Here is a 9762-nt window from a genome sequence, read left to right as displayed (position 1 = left end):
CTTTCTTTCAAGTTTAAACATCTCTTAATCAGAGAGACCTTCCCTGACCACACATTGCAAATTATCAACGACTTCTTTTACAAAATCCATCACTCTTTTCCCCTAAACCCTGCTTTACTTTTCGTCCTACCCCTTTACACTATTTTTTATGTTATGCCTTTACTGATTTATTAATTTTTCTGGTTCTGCAACTAAAATTAAAGTTCCACAAAAGCAGAAACGTGGCCTGTTTTGTTAGTGTATCCCAACACTGAAAACTATGTTTGGCCTATGATTGGTGCTCGAATGAAGATTTGTTAAATGAATGATTAAAGTCAACATCAGCTACTTAGAGAAGCTACTGTGATTCTTCCATACAAATCTTTCAGCAGAGGGAATTCTACATATTCTTAATTTTTAAAAGCGATATATGTATTTGAATATTTCAAGTTTTAATTTCTGTGGCTTACTTTGAGGATTTTTTTAAAGGTGAGTTGCCCTTTGTATGGCTGAACAGAAATAGCTGTTCTTCTGACATGTAACCCCTTCATCCTCATAAGATTATTTGTATGCCCCTGGATTGATGGGAAGATAACCCCATTAACAAGGAGTCACTTGTTAGTTCTGGGTAATTAGATTCCCATTATCAGCAAATTAAAATATTCCATATTTTTATCATTTTCCACTTTCTAGATACAAGTCCTAGACCTACTGAAAGCTACAAGGAACAGCCATAATGACAGAGGCTTGCCATAATTTCCAGAGTTGTCTTACACATGTCTTATGCCTCTTTACTCTGTTTGGGGGAAATAGGCAGTTCCTAATTTTTTAATTTATGGGGTTTGGAGAGAGGGGTCATGTTTAGAGTGACAAGGTTGGAATAATCCATATTAGTATTCTGCGAATGGTGTATTTGTGGCATATGTATCTTCCTACTGCTGCTTCCTCTTCCTCTGGTTTTGCTTCACATTCACGCAATCTCAAGGGAGAATATTTGAGACTATTGCCTCTACTTTTCAAATAATTCAAACTGTACTCTCATCACCCATACTGAATTCCTTCGTCACCTAATTAATATAAGATTATATGTATCTATTATAGAACTTAGTATGTCATAGTTTAGTTTCGTTTTGTGTTTAGCAGCTGCAACTGTGATTAGCAGCTGTGTAACTTTAAGTTTCATCATTTCCTTGTATAATGGACATAATAGTTACCTCACAATTGTGAGAATTTAATGAGATAATATTTTTAAAATTCAACATGATATGTAAATTACATACAAGTAGTTTTTGGACAGATGTAAATATTTTTTACTTACCTTTAGTGAATATTAATTGTTCATTTTGTGCAAGATACTGTGCTAAGTACAACATACACTTTATCTCCCTTAAGCATCACAACAGTAGGATGTAGCTACTATTTTATTCTCCTCATCTTAAACCTGAGAAAACTGAAATTTATAAGAGTCAAATAATTTATCCAGAGGTCACACAGGTCCTAAATGACAGAGGAATCTGAGTCCAGGTTTATTATATCACATCCTTTTAACCACTATGCCATATTCCTATTTTATGAGTGTCTTTGACAGTAGAGTGTTTGAATGCACAAAGATATATAAGGATTCTATATATATATATATATATATATATACACACATACACACTATATCTCTCTATATATTTAGCATATACAGATATTACATACATTTGTATGTGTTCAATTCCACTCAGTTAAGAATATTTATCAATTACTATATGCCACAGTCTTTGTTAAATACTGTCATACATGCAACCACGAATCTAATATAATCCTTGACTTCAAGGAGCAGTCTGTGTGTGTGTGTGAGAGAGAGAGAGAGAGAGATAATATATTCTTTAGTGTCCATAAATGTCAGATTGAATAGTTGAACTGAGATTTTAAACTATTTCTGCAAATACATTAATCATACAAAATTAGTTAATGGGAAATTATTCCTAGAGGTTAAACTGTAGGGCAGCAAAAATGTTATTCTTTATGATACAGAGAAAATGTGTGTATGTAAGTACATCATATAGAAAACTTGGAGGAAATATTAAGGGCAAAATAATATTTGTGACTACAATAATCTCCACAGACAAGCGTATCTCATTTTACTGTGTTTCACTTTATTATGTTTTGCAGTTACTGCCTCTTTTGAAAACCCTCCATTGAGCAAGGTTTTTTTGTTTGTTTGTTTCCAACAGTGTGTGCTCAGTTAGTGTCACTATGTCACATTTTGGTAATTCTCACTACATTTCAAACATTTCGTTATGATTTTATCTGTTATGATGACCTGTGAAGAGTGATCTTTAATGTCACTATTATCATTGTTTTGGGGCTGCATATATGATAGCAAAATTAATCAATAAACGTATGTGTTCTGACTGCTCCACCAACCAGCCCTTCCCCCATCTCTTTTCCTCTCATTGAGTCTTCATATTTCCTGAGACAAAACAGTATTGAATTTAGGCCAGTTAACAACTCGACAATGGTCTCCAAGTGTTCAAGTAAAAGAAAAAGTCACATATCTCACTTTTAAAGCTGAGAAATAATTAAGCTTAGTGAGGAAGGCATGTGGAAAGCTGAGAAAGACTGAAAGCTGGGTGTTTTGCACCAAATACCCAAGATGAGAATGCAAAGGAAAAGCTCTTGAAGAAAATTAAAAGTGCTACATCAGTGAAATCACAAATGATAAGAAAGTGAAGCAGCCTTATTGCTGATATACAGGAAACTTTAGTGGTCTGAATACAACATTAAACCAGCCACATTTCCTTAAGCCAAAAGCTAATTCAGAATAAAATTCTAACTCTCTAAAAAAGGATCCCTTTCAAATATTACTGTTCATTGGCAATGCACCTAATCACCCAAAGTTCTGATGGAAATGTACAAGGAGATGAATGTGGTTTCCATGTCTGCTAACACAATATCCATCCTGCATCCCATGATCGAGGAGTAATTTCTACTTTTAATTCTTATAATTTAAGAAGTACATTTTGTGAGGCTCTGGTTGCCATAGGTAGTGATTCTTCTGATGGTCCTGGGCAAATTAAATTGAAAACCTTCTGACAAGTAGTCACCTTTCTAGATACCAATAAAACCATTTGTGATTCATGGGAGGAGATCAAAATATCAAAGTTAACAGGAGATTGGAAGAAGTTGATTCTAATCCTCATACATGACTTTGAGAGGTTCAAGACTTCACTGGGGGAAGTGAATACAGACGTGGTGAAAACAGCAAGAGAAACTAGAATTAAAAGTGCAGCCTGAAGATGTGACTGAGTTACAGCAATCTCATGATACAACTTAAATGGATGAGGATTTAATTCTTATGGATGAGCAAAGAAAATTGCTCCCTGAGATGGAATCTACTCCTGGTGAAGATACTGTGCATATTGTTGAAATGACAACAAAGGATTCACAATATCACATAAGTTTAGTTGACACTGCAGCATCAGAATGTGAGAGGATTGACTCCAATTTTGAAAGAGGTTTTTCAGGGGTTAAAATGCTATCATTTAGCATTGCATGCTACAGAGAAATCTTCTTTAAAACAGAAGAGTTAATCTACGTGGCTAACCTCATTGTTGTCTTATCTTAAGAAACTGCCACAACCACCCCAACCTTCAGCAAACACAACTCTGCCCAGTCAGCAGCCATCAACATCAAGGCAAGACCTTCCACCAGCAAAAGGATAACTTGCTGAAGGCTCAGATGATTTTTAGCAATTTTTAGCAATAAAATATTAATATTTTTAAATGTTCTCTTTTTGCCTTTTAGTTAAACTAATTAATTAACTCTAATATACATATTTTTTATTTCAATAGCTCTTGGGGTACAAGTGGATTTTGGTTACATGGATGAATTGTACAGTGGTAAATTCTGAGATTTTAGTGCACCCATTACCAAAAGTGGTGTGCATTGTACCCAATATGTCATTTTAAAATCTCTTAGGCCCCTCCCAGCCTCTCTCCTCTTCTGCATCTTCAAAGTTTATTGTATCACTCTGTATGCCAATAAAGTATTTTAAAATTAATGTATGTAAATTTTTATGCATAATGTTATTGCACACTTAATAGACTGCAGTATAGTGTAAACATAACTTTTACATGCACTGGGAAACCAAAAAAAACTGTGTGACTCACTTTATTGCAATATTCACTTTTATTCTGTGGTCTGGAACCTAACCCACAATATCTCCAAGGTGTATCTGTAAAGAGATTAAGTCTCAGATTATTGGAGTGAAAATGGAGGTCCACAGTCTATGGGTTTGTTGTAACTTGACATGGAAGGCCTTTGGTAAATAAAACAATGAAACATGTATTCCAATTTTTTAACTAATAGACAAGGAAAATAAAATCACCTGAGGCATGAAGGCAGTTAGCCATATTGACACATTGTTACAACAAGAATATAGTGTCTTGATTTTGTACCCTGTGGTTTTTACCATTATATGTGTATTATTTCCACATGTTCATATAGAGAAGAGAATTACAGATCTAGACAAGGCCTCAGAATTTTTAGTAAAGTGGGTCTCCAGGTAGCCCATAACAATTGATTAACATTTTCATATGTGATCAAAGCTATTTGCCCTTGTTGATATTGTAAGAAAAGCTGAGGGCATTACACTACAGCATTTAGTTGTGGTAAGAAGTCTAATGACGACATAGTTCCAGGAAACATATTTAGCCTACCAATGTCTCAGTTTCCTTACCTATATAATGGAGACAACTTTTCCTCAGTTACAGAATGATTGTAAGAATAAGTGAGATAGTATATGAGCACTCTTAGAGGAAAATAAAAGCTTCAACAATACCTACACAAACGCAAGGTATTATAGTTATCTATGCATGGGAAATTTCCCACCAATATTGTGTAAGGCAGTTCTTGCATTTCTATCAAGAAATACCTGAGACTAGGTAATTTATTTTTAAAAAGAGGTTAACTGGCTCACAGTTCTGCAGACTACAGGAAGCATCATGCTGATATCTGCTCCTGGGGAGGCCTCAGGATCCTCAACGTCATGACGGAAGTTGATGCTGGAGCAGGCACTTCATATGGCAAAAACAGCTGCAAGAACAAGAGGTAGTGGGGCAGTGTCACACACTTTTAAATCACCAGATCTCCCAAGGACTCACTATCACAAAGACAGCACCAAGCCATAAGGGATCCACCCCATGATCAAAGCACCTCTCACCAGGCCCCTCCTCCAGCACTAGAGATTACAAATCAACAAGAGATTTGGGTGGGGACAAATATCTAAACTATATCAAAAGCCCGAGTCCAAACTTCTTCCCCCGCCCCTTTTTTTTTTTTTTTTATCTCCAAGGTTCTCCTTTTTCTTATTTATAAAATGTCACTAATTATACTTATAGAACTATGAGGATTAAATAAATAACATATACAAAAGGCCTTAGCATGAGTTTTTGGCAGAATTCAAACTCAATAAAGTATTATTATTAGCCTCCTTACTAGCCACCTCTCTGGCCAGTGCTAGCAAAGTTGTTGTTGGGTTGACTCTAATCTCTCAGCATAAATGAGCATGTTTCAGCCACATCCACATAAAAACCAGGAAATAAAATCTAGTAAAGGTTTGAGGTTCCCTGGATGGTGATGTATGGGACTGGTTATATTAGTTATGATGTTTTATTTCAGAAAAGCCAGAAAGGGGATACATGTGAGCAGAAAGAAAAATGAGATGAAGTCATTGATAATCCAGAGGGCTACAAGTCTATAACAATGAAAATATGGTAATGATATCATTATCATCATCAGCAGCAAAGCTAACATGTATTGAAGGCTTGCTTGCTGCCAGACACTACGCTAATCTTTTGTATATATTATTTTACTTACTCTTATTTACAATCTTAAGAAAGCCTATTTTACACACAAGAAAACAGAGACTTGGGGAAATAAAATAATTTACACCACATCAAAAATACAAAGTAATAGAACTGGAATTTAATGCAGACATAACTAAATCTTATTCACATAATTAATATAAAAGCCAGGCTATGGTTCATTAATCCAATAGGCTTTTGTCGAATGCAAAGAAAAGGAAGATGGAAGAGTAAAAAATGAAGGCCTTTAGAAGTAGAATTTCCGGATTAAACACAGGATGCCTCATTCAACTTGGATTTCAGTTTAAGGAGATGCAATATTTTAGAATTATTATCTGTCAGAGATTATATGTCTGAAATTCAAATGTATCTCTGGGGTTTATTTGGTAAATTTGGAACCTTATTTATCTGGAAGTAGCAAGGAAAGAGCAAGTGAAGTAGGTTTTACTCAGTGAAATATGTACATAAGCGACTAGGAGGGGCTTAATTTAAGAACATGTCTAATGCAAGCTGCTCAATCTATTTCATAGAAAAATAAGGCTTTCAGAAGATCTAGAAATTTTCCTATAAATATGGCTTTCTATCAGTTTTTTTTTTTTTTTTTTTTTCCTATCAGATTTTTCTTTTAGGTCATGGAGTGTCACAGAATCTAATAGAAGCTCTGGACTATCTCTCCATCAAAAACTTACATACATGCTCATAGTTCCTCTCACAAAGTCAGTAGAGATCATTTAAAACTCATGCTTTAAACCATCAAAAGAAGATAACAGCTGGACAATGTGCCTTGAAGTCAGAAAGACACGTCTCACACAGCAGGGCACTGATAAGTGTTTAATAACTGACCTATTGGGGAAGGAGAGCCCTGATTTACACCACCTGCCAATTTCCATGGTATAAATACTCCTGCTATGGCTGATTTCAAGCTATTTTCATAGCATCACCGAAATATGGAGTTGGGAGGAAATACATACTAGCACACCATTGTATGGAGTGTCATATGTATATGGTAGATGTAAAAACCCCTCAAGAACATAGATAATAGTAAAATGTAAGAAAGTAATTGGGATGTAATGAGTTTTCAGTAATTATTATCTTTGTTTTAATATAACATAGTTAATTGTAAGTGAGTCTACACAATTTAAGTTTTAGTACTGGCCATGTTTGACAAATCGCTTGCAAAAATCCCTGAAAAAATTCTCACTGGCTCAGCCTGTCACTGGCTGGACTCCTCCTCAAGGAATTTGTAACTAATTCTCGTGGTTAACATAAAAATGAGAGAGAAGGTATTTAAAGCACTTAGAAGTTTCTGACAAGAAGCAAGTAATTGGAAGTGATTTGACTATTGTCGTTATTACTATTAATGTGTAACCTTACTCACAGCAGCTATGTTTCTTAGTAAGTGACACAAGGGAATTAATATTCTTGTGTATTTTTCTATGTTACCCTTTAAAAGGGGGGATAGTTACACTCTGCTCCTTCTAGTGCCTAAGGCACGTTCTGATAGTAAATTCAATTTTGAAAGGTGCACTCTCTCACTACACAATAGTTAAGTTCGAAATATCACAATATTAATGGAACTTGTCACTTTCAATATAATATACTTCATAAACCATATTGTGTGTATTCAACTTCCCTGGAAGAGTACATTGTTTTTTTTCAAAGTATAGCAGGGGTTCACTTGGGCACTCAAGTTTATTTGTTTATTTTCTTTTATCCACACTATCTGCCAATTTTAGGTGCTTAGAGAATCATTGGATCTCAATTTATATTTATATGGTCTCATTAAAACAGTAATCCTTGCTGGATTTTTAAATTTATTAAATAATATATTTTCTTCTCTTGTTCTGGTTTCCTTTTCCATTCTTAAGTGTGACATAAACATTTAAAGTATTTCTGTTTCTATATGGTTACCTAAGCATTTAGACACAAGGAGGGAGCAGCAAAATCAGTAAACTGTCTTTTTTTGTTAAGTTTCAGAAATTGTCCCTTTGTTTCTATGTTACAATATGTCCACAGACTGCAGACATCGTGTTTCTCTAGATCAATTTCCTAAAGCAGGATGAGACTGCTGTAAGGGTCCCTTCTATAAGGTCATCATTTATAGAATAACCACAAATGTGATCAATCAAGTCATTCCAATGGAGCAATAGCCAGTATGACCTCAACAGACTTTGGCTTTTGGAGCCAGATCGCTTTAGTGACAGACATAACCCTGGTGGGTCGGCAGCATCCTTCACTGCTCACTCTGCCATCTGCCACTGTAGAAACTTCATCATTAAAAGCAGAGTTGTTGCTGGACAAATTTGCAAATGGTTTTGAGAGCATTATTATTGCACAGAATGTTACCATCTGTAAGTAGGCAAATCTGAATTACAATATATGTCTACCTAACTCTCTTACTCTACATATAACTTAATAGAAAATTTACATGCATTAGTCTCAAAACTGGGAATATTTCCTTTTGTATCATGAATTTATAGGATTGCAAAGGACTTCCAGAGTTTAGCTTTATGCTTTCAAATATACCTGCATTTTAAACCATCACAATCAAAGAATATTTTATTTTGCGTTTAGTTGTCTATCCTTATTCACAAAGTGTTTTTAATTATTTAATACCACTTACATTATTATATTACATTCTAATATTATCATCACATATTCACATTTAAATATATATTTTTAAGAAACATTTCAATTTTGTCTATGACACTGTTCCAGGCAACTTTGAATACCATGGAGTAAGTTATAAAGAGTATGCAAACAATGTAATGGCAACATTAAATGAGAATTTCCAACTTAGAAGCCAGACACTATATATATTTATATTCTCTAAGTCCTACTGCATTGAATTAGAATTATTATAATTATAGTTATTGAATTAGAATTATATAATATTTTATGTGGCTATATTATTAATAAGATATTATTATTATTATTGCTATTGTACAGGCAAAGTAACAAGGCAAAGAGAGGTACACTGATTGCTCAAGGTCAGAAAGCAAATTCATGAAGCATTTCATATTTTTTGAACAGCATTATATTTTTGAAAAACACAGAGCATAGATGTTAAATTCCTCCCCCGGCACTCCCTGACTCCCATTCTTCAAGTCTCGACTCAAATGTTGCATACTTCAATCCCTCAGGCAAGATTAATTACTTCTCTTTCTATATCTCCATAAAACTTAGTTCATAACTTCATCGCAGCCCTTATAACATTAGTTTAAATTTCATGTATCAGTCTATTCCACTAGAATATAAGTGCTCAAAGGCTTGACTTACTTTGCTGCACGAATGAAAGTCTCCTTCTGCAAATTGTGATGTGTTAACATTAGCCAACTTTAAAATATTCACTTATTCTTGTCAATCACTGTGCTAAGTTGCTGATGATGTAATGGTAAGTCAAGACTGTAATGGTGCCTGCCTTCCAAAGGTAACACCTAGTAGGTGATATAGGTAATCAAAAAGACTAATATAACATAGTGTGATAATTTTAACAATTATAATGATGATGGTGACGACGATGATGTTAATAGTTAATAGTTTTTGAGTATTTTTATGCGCTAGGCCTGGTTCCAGGCACTGCACATGTATTATCCCATCGAATACAATTCAATCACAGAGAAGTACAGAGTACTTTCATAGAAGTCAGTAAGAGGACACTTAACTAAGACTTTGGAAGTCAGTAAAAGCTTCCTTAACAAAGTCATTTCTAAATGAAGAGCCGGAAAATGAGTAGGAATTAGGAAGGTGATACGGGATTCCAGGGGGTGGGAGGGTGGTGACAGAAAAGTATGTGTGTGTGTTGGGCGAGGGCTAAGGAAAGAAAAATATTTCTAACAGAAAAAATAGGCTAATCAATAGATATATATAAAGGATATTGGGTTTTGTATGTCTAAGTCAGATTATTGGTATCATGGAGTTTAATTCT

Source organism: Piliocolobus tephrosceles, chromosome 3 (genome assembly GCF_002776525.5).
Source record: "Piliocolobus tephrosceles isolate RC106 chromosome 3, ASM277652v3, whole genome shotgun sequence".
Classification (NCBI taxonomy): domain Eukaryota; kingdom Metazoa; phylum Chordata; class Mammalia; order Primates; family Cercopithecidae; genus Piliocolobus; species Piliocolobus tephrosceles.
This window is presented reverse-complemented; position numbering follows the sequence as displayed.